Source organism: Tasmannia lanceolata, unplaced genomic scaffold (genome assembly GCF_043159265.1).
Source record: "Tasmannia lanceolata isolate RefF3 unplaced genomic scaffold, GAP_Taslan_0.1 ptg000012l, whole genome shotgun sequence".
Taxonomy (NCBI): Eukaryota; Viridiplantae; Streptophyta; class Magnoliopsida; order Canellales; family Winteraceae; genus Tasmannia; species Tasmannia lanceolata.
This window is the reverse complement of record NW_027518689.1, coordinates 33,684,186-33,706,402: the sequence shown is the minus strand read 5'-3', so window position 1 is coordinate 33,706,402 and position 22,217 is coordinate 33,684,186. Positions and strand designations below refer to the sequence as shown.

The 22,217-nt window shown below is 36.6% G+C and overlaps 1 long non-coding RNA gene across 1 annotated transcript in view; it reads left to right on the top strand.

Annotated features, from left to right (window-relative positions):
- LOC143887916 (uncharacterized) overlaps window positions 1–6,991 on the top strand; it is a 28,858-nt gene extending 21,867 nt beyond the window's left edge. The window contains exon 3 of the long non-coding RNA XR_013254412.1: window positions 6,671–6,991. This is a non-coding gene — a long non-coding RNA (uncharacterized LOC143887916). The remainder of the gene's footprint in view (window positions 1–6,670) is intronic.
- Window positions 6,992–22,217: the final 15,226 nt, after the last annotated feature.

Genomic DNA, 22,217 nt, shown 5'->3' with positions numbered 1-22,217 from the left:
AGGAGCGAGTGATCAATCAACTAGAGCAGCAAGTGAGTTTAAAACTTGTTTACTAAATGGGCTGAACACGGATGACTATTGATCGTATGGTTAATGGACACAAATCAATGATCCAATGGGAGAGTCAATTGGAAGCAAGAAGGGAAACATTACCTAAATGAGCCAGTGGCAGAGGTTGAGGAAGGTAAAGTCATTTATGGATGAGTATTCTTGACAAATTGGTCGTTATTTTTACATGAGAGCACCATTGAATCATGATTGGGAGTATCATGCACCTGAGAATCTATTTGAGCTTGTTGTGAATTATCATGTCTAGATTATATATATATATATATATATATATATATATATACTAGTTTAAACACCCGTGCGATGCACAGGGCGAGAAAAATATAAATGGTTAATCACTTTCTCATTTTATGCGGTGGAGTATTTCACACTCATGCTTTGACAGGTGGGTCTCACGCACCATCTATAGCCAAACCCATGCATTCGAGTGGGACCCGGAATATTTTGAAAGGTAGCCAAAATCCGTAGTATTATGTACTAAATGAACACGTTGTGTATTAAAAAATAATCGGGTTCGTCAATATTTTGAAAGCCGTCCTAAATCTGTAGTATTATGTAATATGTTCACAAAAATTTGTAGTATTATGTAACATATGTACCCAATCCGTAATTTTGCAAGGAAAAAACGTCACTATGTTGACTTTGTCCACTTTTTTTTATTAAAAAAGCATAAAGGACTGGGGTAGGATTGAAATTATGTGGCTTTAATGGGTGCCTCTGTTAAAAAGCATAAAGGAGGGGGTAGGATTGAAAATATGTGGGTTGAATGGGTGCCTTTGTTAAAAAAAGTCAAAAAAGTGATGTGTAATTCTATTAGAATTTTGGGAGAAATTAAAATAATTCTCTCCTTTTCTCTTCTGCTATATATATATATATATTGGCTTGCTTACGTTTCGTCCCAGACGCATGAAGTCCTGTCTGTTTACTGTGGGCCATATATGTTTGTAAATTGTAATGGCAATTTTTGGCCTTTTGTGAATTCAGGGATATGTGTAATTTTGTGGGTCTCATCTAAATGTTTAACCCTTGCTCAAGGCTCTGAAAGTTAGAATTGACACTTGTACCAATGAGCACTGCTAGGAAAAGGGGAATCCATTTTGTGGAAAAAAAAACGGCATCATTAATTGGAGCCACGCCCACTAAAAGACAAAGGAAGGGAGCTCAAATCCCCATAAAAGCAATGAATACATCTTGAACACGTCAAATACTCTAATAAGACATGCCGTGCGATGCACGACACGGCCAAAAAAACAAATGATGAGTAAAAAATGGTTCAAAACATAGATTTTATAAAGTATTTAATAAAGTGAAACATTGAAGGAAAAATATTTATGTGAGACGAAAAAAATTAAAGATCATAAAATTATCATATAAGACAAAAAGTAGGGGTCATGTTATCAAAAGCAAGGGTTAAACATTTAGATGAAGGGTGTAATTAACAAAGATAAAGATGCATTTCTTATTAAAAAAGTAGGGGCGTTGTTATCAAAAGCAGCACTGATTATCAGATAAGGTAAATAGCTACTATGAGTGGCATTATTAAAACGAACCGTCGACCCCTTAAAATTCTTGCACAAAATAAAGGTTTGAAAGTCTTTGATTGATATGGGAAAACACTTTGAAAACGGGATTCCTTATGGAAAATAAAAATGGGAGTGAGGTGACCGTTGATTTGACCTGTTCAAGATGTATTTATTGCTTTTATGGAGATTTGAGCTCCCTTCATTTGTCTTTTTGTGGATGTGGCTTCAATGAATGATGCTCGTTTTTTTTCTCACAAAATGTATTCTCGTTTTCCCGGCAGTGCTCATTGATATGAGTGTCATTTCTACCTTCCAAAGCCTTGAGCAAGGGTTAAACATTTAGATGGGACCCACAAAATTACACATATCTCTGAATTCACAAAAGGCCAAAAACTGCCATTACAATTTACAAACATATGTAACGTGCCCCCCCCCTCCACCAACTAGTTTGGGACAAAGGCTTTGTTGAGTTGAGTAGCGTGGGGCCCACAGTAAAAAGAGAGGACTTCATGCGTCTGGAACGAAACGTAAGTAAGCCAAAATACTCATGGGAAGTGGAGTTAATGTGGATAGAAAAAACCTTCAGATTACACGTATATGAATGAAGTGGGTCCCATGCTCTTCATGCAGGGATTTGTATAGAAAGAGATTGACGCATATATGGAGAGGGGTTATGGCATTTCAGATTTTGAAGGGAGTGGTCCGTTTCTACTCGAAAGTACACTCGTCATCATAATGGATTTTTCGACAAAAAAGAAAAAAAAACCCCTAATAAGCATATCCTTATTATATATATGTATGTATATTTATATATATGACACATGCTTCACTTGGACATGGTTATCAAATTATTTTTTTTGAATAGAAGCCACGAATTTATTAATAAAGAGAAGATCGAGATGGTCAGCTCACAAAGGGAGGAGAAGATAGGGAAGCAACTATCCCAAAAACCAACAAATCACGGAGGGAGGGAATCAAAAAGTGCTATAGATTCTTTAGATACGCCCTCACTAGCCAAACCATGTCCATGGCAATAACCATTATGACCTCTGCTTGATACTAGATCCCAGTGTGGACTCATCATCAATACTTTGTTTTAAAGATGAAGAATAGCAGATCCCAACACGATTAGTCATGCTTAAAGGCTCTCAAAGTGGGAAGCTCTTTGTTGGATAAAATGTGCCCATGATAGATGTGAAACGACCAGTTACTCCAAAAGCTTAAGCTATTGGAGAAAAGGTGTTCTTAATCTTTTATACTTTTAACACTCCTCACGTGTGGCCCCTCTTTCTTTGGATTGGCACGTGGCACATGTGGCCCCTCTTTTGGGTTTGCCATTGCATGTGGATTTTTGCTATCAAAGAGGTTTGAACCCAAGCATTTGCTCTGATACCATGTGAAACGACCAGTTACTCCAAAAGCTTAAGCTATTGGAGAAAGGCATTATTAATCTTTTATACTTTAACAATAGAGATATTCTTGGCCAAGGACTTTTGCTACCTTAAACTCCTCTAACTGCCTCTTCTAGATCACTAGATCAAATGTGAGAGGTTGATGGACATTCAACTCTTCCCACTTACCCCGCAGAGTACAATAATATTCATTCAATCCTCTCAAATAACTCGTGTACTCATGAGTGATGCTTGATGGAATCAATAAGGGAATGAAAAATGATAAAGAGACGGAGAGATTAGAAAGAGAAGAGCATAAGGAGGAATGCGAGCTCCTTTGCTATATATTAAGACATAACTTATCAGATATGACCAAACTACCCTTAATGAGGGTAAATACATAAATAGAATGAGATAAGCCTAACTATGGACATACTCAATGTACATGGACATAATACAATACAGTATAACACATTACAACACTAGCCCTCAAGCTGGGCCATATTGATTTGACATGCTCAACTTGATACTAGTACCTGAAGAAGAGTAAGTCCCTGCACCTTAGTAAAGATATTGGTCCGTTGATGCGACGAAGGAATATAAGAGCTAAAGACCCGTCAATGATCTTTTATCTGATACAAGTGAACATCAATTTCAATATGCTTTGCCTGCTTATGAAGAACCGCAGTAAGAAATGCCCTGTAAGGATAGACAGATGACACATACTTGGCAAAAGGATGTGTAGTAACACAATTGTGCATCCCTTTACAAAGAGCTATAGTCCAGATAAACAACAACGGAGGGATCAGTAATCATAGGTGGGTCAATAGGAAGAACTAAAACATCAGTAGAAATAGATATATCATATATCTATAGGCAATGTTTTGAAAATCGAAATCAAATTGTAAATTTTAATACGGGTTGAATCATAACGGATCGTAAATCGTATTATAAATCTATTAATTTATGTATTTATGTATGTATGTATGTATATATATGAAAATATAAAAAAATCATAAAAAAATCAGAGAATAATAAAATAGAAAATTATTTATTTATAATCAAAATCTATTAATTTAAATAGAAATTGCCATGATTAGTTATTCAATATCGTAATACGAATTGTTTGCTAACAAACTTGTCACGTAACTCAACTCAACTAAGCCTTTGTCCCAAACTAGTTGGGGTAGGCTAATGAATCCTTTAGAAAATTTTCATGAAGAAGGTGAAAGAGTCTACCCGGCTCAAATTTACGAAGTCTAATCCTAACACTAGTTGGGTTTGTGGATCATTTTCGTCCATTCTCTCCTATCCCAGGTCATGTTCTCTGTTATGTTCCTAGCCCTCAAGTCTTTCCTCACTGTTTCTACCCAAGTTGTTTTCGGTCTGCACCTTTTTCTTTTTACTCCATCAACTTGGCACGAGTCACTTCTTGCCATTGGAGCATCCAAAGACCTACGTTGGATATGCCCAAACCATCTTAAGCGATGCTCTCTCATCTTCTCCTCAATTGGTGCCACCCCCACCTTTTTACGGATGTCTTCATTTTTAATTCTATCTAACCTTGTGTGGCCGCATATCCATCTAAGCATTCGTATCTTCGCTATACTCATCTTATGCACATGCTGCTTCTTGAAACGTTCAGGGTATAGTAAATAACATGGGGCATCATGCCGAATGAGACGTTCTATAGAATGAAGAGGAGTCATCTAAGGACCTGAAGGGCGTTGACCTTCAATATGATGTTTAATAGTACCTAATGAAAAATTCAGAGTCTATCTTCCAATCGCATAGTACCAGCACAGGGCTCTCCAACCATTGTACCCCTAATACTACATCAGCATCGTTAATTTAATTGGTAGAAGATACATATCTATTCTACAACAGTACCTTAGAATCTCAACGTCAAGGGTTGAACAACAGCCAACGCATTGCAGCTTGTTAGTGTATGCTACCATCACCTAAAATGCCAGAGGGGGAATTGGGTACCTCATTTTTTGAGCAAGGAGGTTGTTGATGAACTTGTGGACATTGCCGTTGTCGATTAGAATCAAAACGGCTTGTCCTTGCACCGTCCCATTTACCATCGTCCCCTTTACTCGCGTAGTATGGGAAGAGACCGCGCTGGCTAAAGCATGAAGTGAAATTTCAGGTTCTTTTGGACGTGCACACTCATGATATTCTTCACCTTCTTCGTCCTCTGCCACCAACGAAAAAAAAGAAAAATTTGTCACGACTTGCACTTATGACCGAGGCCATATTTTTCATCGCAATTGTAGCATAAACCCTTCGTGTGCCGGGCTTGCATCTCAACCGATGTGAGCCGTCGAATCGATGGTGTTGTAGTTGGCGTGACAAGCAACAAACTTGAATGGTACTAATCATTTATTTCCCATCCAAACCCATATTAGGTAATAATCTTAAAATAATTTTAGACAGAAGATCATATCAATTCTCAAAGTCACAAACATCAAATGACAAATATCAATTATAAAAAATTGGTTAGTCGTCGACGTTATCCTCATTATAGTCGCCCCTCTCATTGATGCAGGTAAAATCCTCAAGCATATACATTTCTATTGAATGGTCCAAACTGGTTCGATTTGTTGGAACCCCTCGTCCTTCTCTGTCTTCTTCCTTCTCTTGAGAGGGTTTTTTAGGGCTTTTTCTATTGCAAAAGGGAAATGAGGTCTTTCAATAGAAAGTCCTATTTTCTTTTATACAAAACTTAATTAGGATAAATCGCATGAATCGTATGATTTACGATTCAATAAAAATCACAGGATTCATACAGATTAAGATTCAAGCATGGGATTCAAATCGAAATCCATAAGATTTGATTGAATCTTCAGATTTGAATCATAAATTCTAAGATTTTCAAAACAATGCCTATAGGAGCATCCTGCAGTGAAGGTCCATGTGAGAGGGAAGACCATGTTTTCAGGGTGTGTTTATTGTTTGTTGTTTATTTACATGGCCATGGATCTTGAATTCTATTACTATCTTACCTCTGGTTCACAAATTCATGTTTTCTACTTGCACAAATGAGGTTGATTTGCTTTTATTTATTTACTTATTTTTGAAAATTGACTTTTATTACTGAAAGAAATTACAGTCAGGTTTGATTGTTTTTATTTTATAATAATATTTTTTTTAAAGAATTGTCCTATGAACGAACAGTAGCACTTGTAGAGATTAAAAATTTTCATTTGAGAACACTTGCTTGGACTTGGATTTTACATAGGCAATTGAGGAACTAACAGCTTTTCTATTTCTAGGGTTGTGATTCCTCCTAGCTGAGTTTCCGAAGGTTCTTTCTCTTTCTTCATTAGATAACACTTGGAAATGTATGATAGTAAAGGCAAATTTCTCTCATCATGCAACTGGTTTTCCCATTATTGAAAACCTTCCATTTCATTTCCTTTAAAAAATTCCCATTAACTATTTAACATAGCGAGAGGTGTTCTCACTAGCATGGTATTTATGCACCTGGGTTTCCCATTATTGAATACCTTCACTTTCTATTCCTTTAAAAATTTCCCATTAACCATTTAACATAAATAAATATAGAACACGGGTTTTACGTGGTTAAAGAGGTGTTCTAACGAGCATGGTATTTTATCGCATAGCTTTGTCATTCAATGATGGATCTGGCACAACATTTTATAAGTGATTACTTGTTTACAGAGCAACAAGGCTTAGGAAAGAAACTGTTAATGCATTTCAGAACCAAACATAAGTTGATGGAGCAAAGAGAAGAATAACAGGGGTGTGTATGAAACTAGTTCATGTTTCTCAAAATGTCAAGAGACTTTGTAAATCAGGACATGAAGGAATTGTTAGACAGTTAGTTAGAGACTTCATTGTGATTTTAATGCATGTTTCTCAAAACTATTTTTATGTCACCAACATCTATAATGGGTTGAAGGGAATGCTCTTTTTTACCAACAACTTGTTCTATTATCGAGAGTCACTGACATTTCCAATAAAAGCTTTAAGCCTTTAGAAGACCTGAGTTTTGTTTTCTGGAAGTTAATGTTGTTAAAAGTTAAAACTGACAGATTTGCAGAGTTTCCAATGGAATTAGTTCATACTCACAGATAACAAAGGGGGGAAATAAACTGAGAAGGATATAATGCAAGCTTCAGGGATGCTTGGATGCATAGCTTTTGTATTAATCAACTGGGTTCCTTAAAAAGAAAAGAAGAGGACCCTTATTATAGAAATGTTGACATTGATGCCTCTTGTTTTCTATAGCATAGTGAAGTACTGAAAATTCCTAGAAATCATATAATGAAAAAAACTATGTTCATGTTTTTTTCCATTGTTTCTTACCTTTGATCATTTCTTTTAGTTGGAAATACAAGCATTTCTTACATTAGAAATTAGAATGGCGAGCTTTTGCCTTGCTATGTAGTGATGTAACCTTTAGAAATCTTGATCGATTAAGTTGCCAAAATGTTCGTATAAAGCAATTTGTTTTAAAAAGTCTGTTAGAATCAACTCATTGCCTTCTAATTATAATGGAATGCTGATGGTTTAAGGGATTGAATAAATGATTGTAGAATTTTAATTCATGAATAAAACTTAATGTACTAAATTTAATTTTAATTGTGAAAGACGGAATCACGCCTACGCCCCTGTTTGTTTTGGATTTTGAGAATTAATTTTGATTTCAAAACTGCTTATTGGAGTTGATTATCAATTCTCAAAATCCAAAATGTACAGGGCCTTAGTTTCGAGCCTAATTGTGTTTTATCATTGATGAATCTAGAAAGGTTAGATAAGAGTTCGATTCGCGTTAGAGATGCCAAAGAAGAGAACGAGAGTGATCCCATTTGCAAGATCTCAGCATCCTTGATCAAGGGTCTAGGATCATCTAGTGACAAGATTCACGGGCCGATGACCGTATACTTCGCAGTGGTTCCATCCCATACAGTGACCATTTTCCTTTGGCGCGAAATGGTTTTCTCTTTGCTAGGTTTTTTTTTATTTTTTCTGAAGTAAAATGGGCGTAAAACAAATTCTAATTTGGCTAATTTTCCTTATTTCGCATTCATCCCCAGAGTAGAAGGGAAGTTTCTGATTTCTTCAACAGGAAATGTACCTTGCAATGGCAAAATAGAGAGAAATGTTGACATTTTTTCCATGAAAAAACCATAGCGTGAGGACAAATCTTAAGCGCAAACCATGCCATGACAGGTAATGAGTCAAGATAGAAGCTAAGTGTTTTGGACATAGAATTAAAATAGAAGTGAAGTGTTCATAGAACTAATGGAGCTACACTTTGGATAGTTAGAATTAGCAAGTTTTAGTTTGAGGTATAAGTAAAAGCTTGTAGGGTGGCATGTCACTAAATGAGAGTTTAAATCCTACTACATTAACTCATGCTAATATGAAGATAATTCTATTTTTGGCTAACTTGATTAGACCTATCAATTCTTACACTGATTCTCTTATGACATCACGGATAAATTAGATGATAACTTAGCAAAACTAGAATTGCAAGCAAGGTTTTGATTATAATGCCGCCCGCCCGCACGATAAATTCTCTTCCAACCAACCTAAGTTAATAAATTTGAAGGCAGCATTAGTTTTGTGATAAAGAATGATTTAAGTTTTTTTTCCATAAATACAAAAAATTAGTGAGAAAAGTTACGTATGAACAGACTAATTTCAAGGCATAATCATACAAGGATTATAATTTTTCCTAAATTATTAAAATCCTTTCAGATAAGCAATGTCCTTGCGTGTTAAAAGCCTTTGCTTAATCATATCTTTTTTTGTAAGTTATTTCTTGAAGAGATAACCTAAATTAGGATGCCATTACTCTTCCCTCTAATACGTGTCGTGTGCTGTGCAATCTTCACGGCTCTTTGTCAATGCTTAAAACATAAGCATTGGCCAAAGCCATTTTCGCCCTTCTTTTTTCAAGGAGTAAAGAGCCGCACAGTTGAATTTGTCTTATTCATTAAATTTGTATGTGGAGGTGCTTCTCTACTGAAAAAGAGGTGCTGCAAAATTGCATTTGCAAAATTTCCTAGGCAATTTCACAGAACGAATTTCACTGGCTATAAGTTTTTAATTTATACCCTTAAATCATTGCATAGGTGGCACTTCTCTCCGGAAAAAGAGGGTAAGCAAAACTGGTTTTGCAATCTCTCTCTCTCTCTCTCGATATCATTTCCACACCCATGCATATATATGGATGGAAAGATATTTCAATATCCTCCTCCGTTTTAGAAGTTATACCCCTTTTATCTAGTTTGCCGACCAGAAATAGGGTGGACCCATGTTATTTGGGTGATGTAAACCATTCATTTGATGGGCCCTGACATAGATAGGGTGTGCCCAAAAAATCATCTCCATAGGATCATCCTAACCCTTCCATTTGTGAAGGTTAAAATGGAAGGGTATAAACCTTCACAAATCCGTCCACTTTTAACCTCCACAAATCGAAGGATGATCTATGGAAGTGATTTTTTGGGCACACCCTATCTATGTTAGGGCCTATTAAGTGAATGCTTTGGATCATCAAAACAATGTGGGCCCATCATGTTTTCTGGTAGGCGGACTAGATAACGTTATCTAAGCAATTTTGCATAAAGCTATTTCGCGGAGAACGGCCACCTAAGATGAATTAAATGAATAAGACAAAATCTCCTATGAGGCCGTCTCTCCTGCAGAGGAGCAGCAGAATGGCTATGAAATTGCCTCAGAAATTTTTATACACATCATGTTTAATGTCCATCCACATGCAGGCATGTAAAAGCATGTACACGAATGTATGTATGTATGTATGTATGTAAGCATTTTATTTGCAGATTAAACTAAACACTTTATGTATCGTGCTTGCACATGGGGAATTGGGCTAATCCCATTGTTGGTTAAAGGAATCACACATGATTACTAATGGGTGATGGGTTTAATTTATTTCTTTCTCTTTTTAGTAAACACCCATGTACACAATTATGGAGACATACACAAGGGATCGACTGGGACAAACCTATGCATCACATCAAAAGCTTACTTTAAATTAAAAGCATACTTTAAAACCACTTACATTAGTCACACCGGCCCACAAGAAAGAATCTTCATGTAAAGATCTAGGGTTTGATTTTGAAACCCTGCTTTGCTTGACCTATAGGATCTAGTGCACATGGATCTAAGTGGGTTTCTCCTAAAAAATATTATATATACATTAAATTTAACCATAATTTTTTAAAAAAAGAAAAGAAAATGAAAATGAAAGGTTCTATTTCATCAACATCAACCATTTTTTCACTATTATTTTAATTGGACAAAGTGAAAGTGAGAGCTTTGCAAAAGAGAGGTGAGTGTGTTTGTGTGTTGAGGCTTTTCTAAACAAATGGAAATAATCATTAGGGTTTTCATTTTTAGGGTTAGGGTTTTGGAATCTTGGGTATAAACATATAAAATTAAGAGAAAGAAAGAAGGCTAAGTAGGTATCCACCTTATCATTTGATGCATTTATATTGGGATTGACAGCACTATTGATTCCATATATGATGAGGATGTCGGTGTGTATTTTTAGTTTTTACGCCCACTTCTTGAACCTGCAGCATTTGTATTTTTTTTATACTTACAAGAAGTAATCACAAAATATTTGGTTGGTGTTCTACAAGATACAAAGTTTAAAAATTTTCAAATGCATAAGGTATGGTTTGGATTGCGAGAAAAATATTTCTTACTTGGAATTTTTTTGTTCTTTTCATGATTTAGAGGGAAATGATATGATTATGGTTAATTGAAAGGAATACAATCATAAAGTGAAGGTTCCTCTAAATAAAAATTGAATAGGGTTGTTTCAAATATTCTTTTGTGTTTTTTTTTTTTTTTTTCTTTCCAAACTTTTCAAGAAATGTCCTGCAATCCAAACTGGGCCTTGGATTTCCGACTTCGAGTTCCCCTTCTAGCCATTAAGAAAGCTTTTCATGATTTCATTAGTTCCTAATTTTCTCCAATCTATCCACTACAATGATGGGTGCCTTATAGTTGATCATGGTTAGTAGCTATCTGTACACATCAAATGATAATTTTAAAAGATGTTGGTGACTTATCTTCCAACTTCAGAAAATATGCCATAACTTTTTTTATTCAGCAATACAGAGGGAGAGAATATTTTATATATGCCCATGGTATAGTAGTGTAAGTGAAGAAAGGTAAAGAATAAAAGAAGGAAAAAAAAAAACTGGAGGGATAGTGGGCCTATGGAATAGTTAATTAATTGAAAGCTTAGGTAAGGCATGTGCAAGAGCCTTTTAACACTGCTGGACTATTCTGGCAACAACTGAAAAACCAACTTCTTTACTTTCATGAATGAACATGACATGCCTTTTTCATTAAGCTTCTCTGTTATATATGGTTGGCATGGATGGACCACAGGTAAGAAGAATCTTGGGTTTCCATCCCTAACAACTTAACCCACTACCTGGGAAGAAAAAGAACACAATAAAATGTAGAAAAGAGAAGATGTATTTGAGTTGCTAACCCCAGTTAACAATTTAAACTACATAAAATATCACTCTTAGTTAAATTAAACAATTTCCTTCTTTTCATTCTCCGCCTAATAAAACCTAAATTATTAATCCCAAGTTGAAGTGGGTTATAGACTCCACCTTTTTTATTTTTTGAAGGGTCATTCTCTGGGAAATGATGTATTCGACCCTTTTTCTTCTTTGGGGTACCCCTAGTAAAAGGGTAGTCATAAATACAGTAAGAAGGGGCTGGCCCAGGGAAGAAAAGGGGGTGAGTACATCGCTTCCCTTCTCTGAATAATTTCATACTGGTTGGGTAGCTTTAGTTTGGAAGCAATTAATTCTCATTGAATCTAGCCCTCATGGTAGTTGTCTGTTAGCTATTCATGTCACTATTTTAATACATGGGAAGGAGTACCTATCTATTGTTGATGTGAAATGAGGAATATACCTAGAAAATAAAATCACATCATAGCATGAGATATATAAAAAAAACTTTAACCGGTTTCTCATGACTCCATTACATTCCATAATGGAAGATAGAGCATGGATATAAGTACAATATATGCACGAAAATATCAAATCTAGTAGAGAATTTATATTTCGCAGTTAAAAGTGGAACACTTATTTCTCTAGGAAGCTTTTCTACTAACTTTAATCAATTATGACTTGTACTTCTTGAGACGATTGATACCGACCTTGAAATTCCATGAGAGAGAGAGAGAGAGAGAGAGAGAGAGAGATGGCACTCTGCATTTTTCAAATGCCTTTTTGATTAGTTGTTTATTGGTTTTTAGTATTTGTAACAAGTTTATTTATATATAGGCTATTGATAATCGCGCTACCACTTTTTGATAATGGGCCGAATTCACCTTGTCGATTTTTTGTGGAAAATTGTAAATCAAAATAAATGTGCATAGTTTTGTGGAAAGTCTTTGTATGCTTCTAGGCCGGGTAGTTATTATGTGTGAAAAATGTAGGTGTCTTTTGTGTTTTCTATAGTCCTTAATGTTTAGGCGAGAATATCAAAGAGTCAATGTGGATTTCCTATGACTCATGGAGACTAACAACTTGGTGTTTAATGTATTTAGCTAATTTAGGACTGTATTGGGTCTATAAGAATGAAGTGATTTGTGTAAAGATTGTACGCATAGAGAGAAGCTTCAGGGGTAAATGTTCAAGAGAGAAGAAGTGTAGAGATGCTAAGGAAAAAGTGAAAAAAATACCAAATCTCTTGTAAGTTATTTTCATATATAAAAGTCTTTTATTTTGGTGTTACATTTGTGTTTTAGTGGTGCTCTACACGAGCCCTTTGGCTGTGTATCTCAAGCTCCCTTACCTTATTCTTATGATCACATCATTCTTAATCGATCCACAACAATTAGGGCCAACATTTTTTAATTGGCTTCTGAGAGATCTTGGGAATTGTAATAGCTGATTTTGGGAGTTGTAATAGCTGTTGACAGTTGATTTAATAATAGAAGACAAGGTGACTTGGGAAAACACGTTAGTGTGGATATCAGTAGTACATAAATATATAGTTTTGATAATAAGATGAACTCAACTTGTCTTTTATAATTAAAGTATTAAACCAATTGTCTAAGGCTATTACAATCATGGTTTTATATTTCGACCGAAATCCGAAATTTCGGATTTCGGTGGAGACCGACACCGAAATCGACCAAAACCGAAATGGTCATTTATTTCGGCCGAAATTTCGGAATTTCGGTCGGAATTTCTGTTTTTCAGAAATTTAACCCAAAAAACTGTTTTTTTATAATAATTTAATATTTTACCGAAATTTAATATTAAATAAAATATTGGTTTCAGGTTATGTACCAGATTCGACCGAAATTTCAAAATTTCAGTCGAAATTTTGAAGTTCCAGGGTTGAGAACCGGTACCGAAACCGAAATTTTAAACCTTGATTACAATTCCCCAAGAGTTCTAAGCTTTCAAAAAGAAAAGACAAGGTGAGTTTCTTATCAAAATCGGCAGTGCGAATATCAGTAGACTATATATATATATATATATATATATATATATATATGGAATTGATATAATGACACTAATATCTTCATGATACACTTTTTAATAGGCTCCAAAAGGCTGTTATAATTACCAAAAAACTCTCATCATCCAATAAAAAAAGTGGAATATAAAGTGGTTTGTCATTATCAAAATATGGTAGTGCGAATAACAGTGCCCTGTGTGTGTGAAAGGAAATTGTGTTTTTCAATATTTTTGAATTTCTTTATAGGCATAATATTATGAGAAATTGACGGATTATTTGTCGTATTGTGTTTAAGCCTAAAATTTTTGGGTTTAACTAAAAAAGTGAAATGATTTTGAATTAGTCATGAATTTTAAAGTTTAGCACAAGGCAAGAAAATTTTGGGATTTTTTCAGGAAATTTCCAATTATTTCAAGAAATTATACCAACTATCTAGAAAAGTTTTAAATAAATAAAAAGAGAGTGGCATTATCATAAAATGGGAGAGCTGAAAATAAAGATGATGTGCCCATGTGAAAGGAGAAGAAGATGATTTATAGCTACTTGAGTTATCTAAGATGATATTATTAAATAAGAATACACCTACCTTTATTAAAGATGAAGATATGTGTTGCATTTTTATATATTTATCTCTTATGCCTTATACATCTAATCTACAACCCCTTACCGTTTAAAAAACAAAAAAGCAGGAGAGAGAGGGGGAGGCCATGACATTTAAAGGGCCATAATAAATTCGCACCCCCTATAGGATAATTCACTCCACTTTAAAAGGAGAGTATGTGAAAGACTTCAGTGCTTTCTAACGTCAATTCACGTTGAGAGAGAGAGAGAGAGAGAGAGAGAGAGACCATGACATGACATTTAAAGAAGGACGAAAATAAATTCGCACAACTTATAGGATAATTCACACCTTTTAGGCCATGACATTTAAAGAAGGGCAATGATAAATTCGCATTCCTTATAGGATAATTCACACCACTCTAAAAGGAGGGTATGTGGAAGACTTTAACGCTTTCTAACGTAAATTCACGTTAAAGGGGTAGGAATTATCCTACAGTGGGTGCGAATTTATCATTATAAAGAAGCCTTTTGATTGTATGATATCCATTCGTGCCGTTATTTTTTTGGTTTTCCTCAATTTCGGTGCATCATCAGATCCGTTGATGCTGACCTGACACGTGGAAGCCAAGAAGAGAGCCGTTTTTGTCCACGTCGGCTCATGAAGTCATCAGGTGGGACCACATGGACTGTACATGATGCTCGGACCATCCACGTGGCATCCTCCTTTGTTTTTTTTCTCTGAAGCTGAGGATTACCCGAAGCTCTCTATTTCTGTTGGACTACACGCAAACTATATGAACTTTATTTATTTGTTTAATTATATTTGATCTTTTCTTGTTAGGTTAATTGGAAAAGAGAGGGTTCTTTCCATTTCATTCTACGTTGATGGGGCCCACGTGTTAAATAATGGAAAGAGACATTGTGGTGTCACAATCTGGACAAGTAGTAGTCATGGCGTGGGGTGTCAACGGATTCACACACATCTTAGTCAGGGTCCATTCAAATCTCTTATCGGTCGGATCGGATTCAGAGTGTTCTTCGGATCTGCTTCCGGTGTCTAAATCATGATAAATTTTACATTGTATTGTCCTTCTAAGTGTCCTACCAGGTCCTACTTACATTGTACTCAGTTAAAATTCTCAATAGATATAGAAGAAGAAGGCAAGCTCGAGCATGTCAGGTAGATTCGATGGATAGAGAAGGAAGAGAAGATGGTGACACCGGGATTAATGAAAAATACTAAGAATAGGAATAGTTCGAAAAAATGCATGACTTATTTTTACTAAGATACCCCTGAAATAATACTTAAAGTTATAAAAAATTAGAGGGCATTTTTGAAAATCGTAGAATAAAAATCATTTTTTTAATTATTATTTTTTATTTTATTATTTTCAACCCGGAATTTATCTAGGAACTCGGGGCGGCACCTTAAATTTTATTAATAAGAAAAATAGTTAAAAGAGAAAGACAGAGAACCTTGCCGCTAACCCAACAGGATACAAGAAAGAAACAAAAATAAAAACCCTTTACCCATTTACAACAAAACAATTATAATTTCTTTAGTGTGAATATAAGGAATACGTAATTGGTCACATCTAATAGCTCCTCTAGAGTTGTTGGAGAGAGTGGCTGTAACACCCCGATCGACCAACGGTGTAGATATTGTCCGGTTCTAGGCCGTAGCCCTCCCCGGTTTTTTTTTCCCGCGGAAAACGCGTCTACATAGGGAATGGGGGTTTGCAACATATGACCAAGGAACTCTCTCTCTCCGCTTCCGATGTGGGACTATTACAATCCACGCCCCTTAAAAGGCCCCACGTCCCCGTTGGTACATCCTACCAGAGGATGTACGGCTCTGATACCATTATGTCATGCCCCGACCCCACTGTCTAGATGTTGTCTGGTTCTGGGTCATCTACCCTCCCCAGTTTTGTTTTCCAGCAGCACTAACCGACCCACTCCGCGGCGCCCGCCCTTGGAGACGCGTGTTTTCATCATCTCCAAGGGGCGGGCCCCACGGAGTGGATCGGGCACGGTTAGTGCTGCTGGAAAACAAAACCGGGGAGGGTAGATGACCCAGAACTGGACAATATCTACACAGTGGGGTCGGGGCGTGACAGTAGCCAATTCCTAAAAAACTGCATTAGTGTTGTTGTCACAAGCATGATTGGCTGAGCTGTCCACAACCTGATTACTAGGGGTACAACTTGGGTCGGGTTTTACCCGACCCACATCGACCCGACCCAAAAATAACATGGGTTGGGTTTAGAAATCATGGGTCTTGGGTACGGTCGGGTTTTAAATTGGATAACCCGACTCAATCTTGGGTAGGGCCGGGTTTAAAGAAAAAACTCGAAACGAGACCCGACCCGACTCATATGGGTGTACTGTGACTTTCTTCTCTTGGATAACATAGAAAATTATTTTTCAATATATTGAGACAATTGTTTTCATTGAGGTGATCATGTCTGTTACGTGAAAATATAGTGTCCATTTTATCTTTATACACTTGATGACATAAATTTAGAGATTTTTGGTGTGAAGATTTGTCTTTTTTCTTACAATCTTTAAAAATAGTCACTATCCCACGCTAAAAAATGAAACCCGACCCAACCCGACCCGACCCGAGAAACTATCTTAGGTAGGGTTGGGTTTACGAATCTGGGGTTTTCAGGTAAAAATTAGACCCGACCCAACCCGAGATCATTCTCGGGTCTGGTAAGGTTTTGGAAAACCCGAGTTGCACCCGTACTGATTACCTTCCTTGAAAATGTGATTAATAACGAAAACCTAGCAGATAATATATCCCTTATCTCTTTTAGAATACAATGAATGTGCGAAGGGCATTTGTCTTCACCTTTGATGATATTTACGAGGAGAAGACTATCAGATTCAATCCAGAGGTTTTAAATACTTAAAGCGACACAATATCGAAGACCATCTCGCTTAGCTCTAGCTTCAGCCACATCAGGTCAGAAATCAGATCCAAGACTTATTACCATAAGACAACTAACAAAATCCCATGGGATAGTCCCAAATCTGAAATATGATAATAAAAATCAGATTTAGGACTATCCATTAGATTTTGCTAGTTGTCTGGATCTGATTGGGTAATAATTTCGGATCTTAGGATAGTGTCCCAAAATGTGTCCATGGATCATGGTAATATGTCTAGATCCTATCCATATAAGTTCAGATTCGGATGGTCCATTGGACAGTATGGGTTCGATGGACCAAAGGATCCAAGCATTAATATACAGGATTTGGTCAAAATCGCAACGGGATCTTTCACCATTGGATTCATATCTTAAGGTCCTATATTTTTCGGATCTTGGACCAGACATAGCTTCAAAAGCCCATGGATCATCCTAGATCCAAATGGAGGGAACCAATGTAAGAATACCCTTCATATTTCATACATTTATATTATCCATGAGGAATATCTTTATAATATTAAAAAACCCTATTCAAAACCACAAACAATTTATGTTTCGCGATGATTCTCCTCTCTTAAGTTTCTATCCTCTTCCCATCCCTGGCCCTCAGCCCTAACCGTGTACAACGTAAGTAGGAACTAGGACACCCAAATGGACAGTCCGATTAGAAATGGATTGTGACTTGGACTCAGAAATTAAGATCCAAAAAGCACTCCAAAAAGGATCTGACCTTTAAGGAATCCAAATCGGCCTTGATCAAGATATAGGTGGATCCGGTCCAAAGTAAATCCATTGACAACCCTACTATTGGATCCCATTCTCTTGCACCAATTAAAGTTTGGTGCCACCAAATTTATATAGTCTCTCTCTCTCTCTCTCTCTCTCTCTCTCTCTCTCTCTCTCTCTCTCTCTCTCTCTCTCTCAGCGCCGTGGTCAGTGGCCAGGTGCCACCATGTGGCACTGCCACCACCTAAGTAGGGAGGAGAGATCATATTTCGACCTTGAGGACATTCGATAATTTCATTGTTTCGATGCGGTGTCATGAAAGATCATATTTATGTTTGAGTTTGATTGTAGCGAATTTTGAAGCCGAGGTTAAATTGATCGTGACCATTAAGATTTGGGACCCCGGCAGAGTACAATATTTTCTCCAATAATTCGACCTTGAGGACAAAGGTCGATTCTATGGGGGAATGAATGTTATGTGTTACGTTGTGGGTAGTTTTAATGTAGTAGTTATGTAGATAATGGTATGTAGTTTAGGGTGGTGGGGCTAGTTATTTGTGATGTGTCTTGTTAGTGGGTAAGTGTGCTTGTGATGTGGCACTCTCTCTTGCTTGTATTTATGTAGTAGTAATCTAATGAAATGAGAGAAGAGAAGATTTTTACAACAGCAAAGGAGACTTGTTTTGGAGAGTCATGGCTCCTCTAAAATTGAGCCATTAGGAGGTCCGGTTGCCTCGAGTCAACCTCCCCCCCCCCCCCTCTTTTTCTATTTTCCGTTTGTTTGTTTGTGTTACAGCCAATTAGGCATGTAGCACTCACCCGTATATTTTATTAGCATAAATGAGAGAGTTAGAATGGTCAAACGGGGGTGGATTTCGCTCCATGGCCCATCCATAGCAAGACTTAGGAAATAAATAGTTTAGATCAGTAAGCAAGTGGCCATCACCTGTACTTTTGTTTGCTTATACAACTTGTTTTTCCTGTCGTTTCAAGGATTATATGGATACAAACACATCGTAGATTTTGATAAAGGAGGGTGGTCAACCAAGTTATTTCAATGAGGTAGTTGATGGAATTATTCAGCCTAAGTCCAAAGAAAGTCTTGGAAATGGAAGCAAGTGTTTTTAGGAGATCTTGCCCAATCCCAGATTGGCAATCAAAAAAAAAAGAAAAGGGAAAAGGTTTTTAGGAGAAACAAACTTGGGATTTGGTAGAACTCCTGTAAGAGAGAAAAACCTTTGGGTGCAAATGGGTTTACAAATTAAAGAAAGCAGTCATGAAACTGACAAGATTACTAGCTAAGGTTTTGCACAAAGGGAAAGTATTAATTTCTTTCATGACCCCTCAGCTTAATCATTTCAAAAATCATAAACTAATTAGTATGTATGAATTAGAGCTTCAACTGGAGGTGAAGAAAACATTTTAAATGAGGATGTGCACATGTAACAGTCTCAAAAATTTTCATTAGAAATGTAGAGACCTTACATGAGGGTGGAAATATCATTTCCCAAATTGAATAATCCTCTTTAAATTCTAGGTTGGGAGGTCACTTCATTGGCTTCCAATTGTACAAAACCCATGAGGACTGATGACAGTAAAAAACCTTTTTAAATACCTAATAAAAAAAGAGATATTTAACAACACATATAATAATTACTTAAAGTGAAAAAGAGTTGGTGGGCCCCATTGTTCCCTCTAACGGAGTGATAATTACTTTAGTACCACCAAAATGGTGTACAAACTACAGGTGGGCCCACCACCCCCCGTACATTTAGTTGCACAATTACAGATGTATACGATACGATGAATTTGGTAAACCGCTTTTTCTAAGAGCCATCAGTAAAAAGTGGCTTAGAATCGTCCATCAATCCCCAATCATGGCCGTACACGTGGTGTACGGTTAAAGAATCTAGACCGTCCATTTGGTACACACTTTTTCTCTCATCCACCAGTAAAAAAAAAAAAAGTCAGAATTCTCTATCATGCGCCCATCATCACCGTATATATGGATGTAGAATAAGAAGATCCGGAGCAGTCCATTTGGGGAACCACTTTTACAACAATAAAATGGGCAAACTGCTAAGGTCACTTTCTTTAACACTTCTCCACAGTGATTCTTGAGCTTTTTCAGTTGCGGAGAATGAAAACATTGAAAAGAGGGGAATTTCGTTTGCCAAACTCAGGAAACTAAGTATTTCTCAGTGATGGGAAGGGGCTAAAAATCAGGAAACAGAAAACTCTACTCAAAATCCGATTGATTGTTTATTGATTTTTTGCCACTTCTCACCGGAGGCACTAATTTCCTCTTTTTTTTTTTTTTTTTTGCCTGTTTTAGCCACTGCACCCTCATCTCCACTTGGAAGACACCGATTTATCATGAAAAAAAAATCATGGTAGCCAAACATGCCATTATTCTACGAAACAACCAATTACTCCAAAAGCTTTAGGCTCTGTTCGTTTTAGATTGTGGTAACCAATTGTGGGCCCAAGCCTATTATTGGGTTTGACTATCCGTTGTCACAATCTAAAATGAAAGCGGCAAAAGCTGTTAGAGTTGGTGTTATAACTTAAATAACTTAAATAATCTTTTGGGTTTGGCCGTACATTTGAATTTTTTTTTTATATCGAGGAGTTGGGCAATTGCTCTATACCATGTGAAACAACCAATTTCTCTAAAAGCTTAAGCTGTTACAGTTGCTATTATTTAATCAATTATACTTCTACACTCTGATTCCCAGCGGATTACACCACAGAGTCTTTGGTAATCCTTAGATTGTGATCAATTGTGACCGTTGATAACTTGTTAGGCATGATCGGATGATTGCAAATCAATTTTCTGTTCTCAATGCTCTTGTTGATCCAAGATCTATTCGGTCAAATTCACTCGTCTTGTGAAAATTGGGAATTGATCTATCACCATCAATGCGTGATCGATCAATTGCAATTATCGTTCGATCCGGTGCATTCACTTTTCTTTCTTATGAATGGGCATCTTTAGGGTCCAACTGGGTAATTGGATCTGTCATGATGTTACAAATGGGGCATGGTACTAAACTCATGTAGGTCTACCACTTGTGTTATGTGAGGACTCATTCGTGCCCACTCAATTTGAAACAGACTATATTTTTCACAAGGTCATCTCTTTGGACCACCACCAGGTAACAGAACAAGGTCACAAAATGGACGAACAAGATCAAGCAGGTGTTCCCACGTGCGAATCCCCGCACCAGATATGAGCTGAACGGCTGGAAAATGGCGGGAATTTCTAACCAGGAAAAATACCCAGGAATCGAACGGCAGCCATCATATCATTGATTTGACGAGAAATAGAATTTAAAGTCCACACGTGTGAATCCAAAATTTCCCGCGCTTGGCATTGTTATTGTTTCCCTCGTGAATCGTGCACTAATGTGCACATGCTACCGACCGGATTTCTGTAGTTTGTCTGCTATTTGTCAGTAAATTACGAGATTCTGCCCACCTATGTTAAAAACCTTTAAATACGTTTTTTTTTTGGAAATACCAAAAATACGGAAAATTAAAAACGATTTTTAATTTTTTAAGTTTCTTAAATGGGAATTTTTGCGAGGAAGGGCTGTTGCCACATTATCTCACTTTTCAGCTGATTTTGTATTCATTCGTGATGTGGCTACTCTCCCATGCAACAGCCCGTTCGTGAAATGCCTTTTGCGATGGACCGCTATCAAAAATTGTCCTATCGCATTGTAAAAAGGGATTTGCTATCGTCCATCCCAAAAGGCATTTAGCGTGTGAGCAGCTAGCCTTACTTTTCAGCAAATTTTGTATTCATTCCCGAGGTGGCTGCTCTCACACGCAACATGCCATCTGCGAAATGCCTTCTATCTGCTCTTTGTTTTCATTCTTTATTTTTTCTGAAACAAATGCAGGAACCAAGATTATGATGACTTTTTTAAGAATTTGGGGTGCCAAATAGCCATCCAAGGTGACCCGTTAACAATCCAAATACAAAGGTGTGTTTATGGTTTTGTGTGTTAACACTATTCAACGTTTTCGAAGCAGATTTGCAAGAACAAAATAACAAAGTGCAAGGCAAAACACAAATAAGGCACGCAAGATATACGTGTTCACTACAATGTGTGGCTACTTCCACTGGAGAAGACTTCGAAAGATTTTATTATTGTAGAAAATAAAAGAGGATTGCAAAAAGCACTCACATGAGTACCGAAGCACACAACTCCCTCCAGATAACAAGACAAACTTGATATGCTCGATGCCGTCTAGGATCCAAGCACCAACGCACTCTAGATGTGATTCTTGTTCAACGTTCTTCAAGCTATCATCAGCAGAGAAATCCAAATTCTCTTCATCACTTTCACTTTACAAAAAGTGCCGAAAAAATCACAAGCTTCAACTCTTACTCATTTTGTAAAGACAAGATGTTTTGCGGTTTTCTATTTTATTTTATTTTTTAGGTTGTATTTTAGCTTTTTTGTTAAGGATATGTTTTACAAACAATC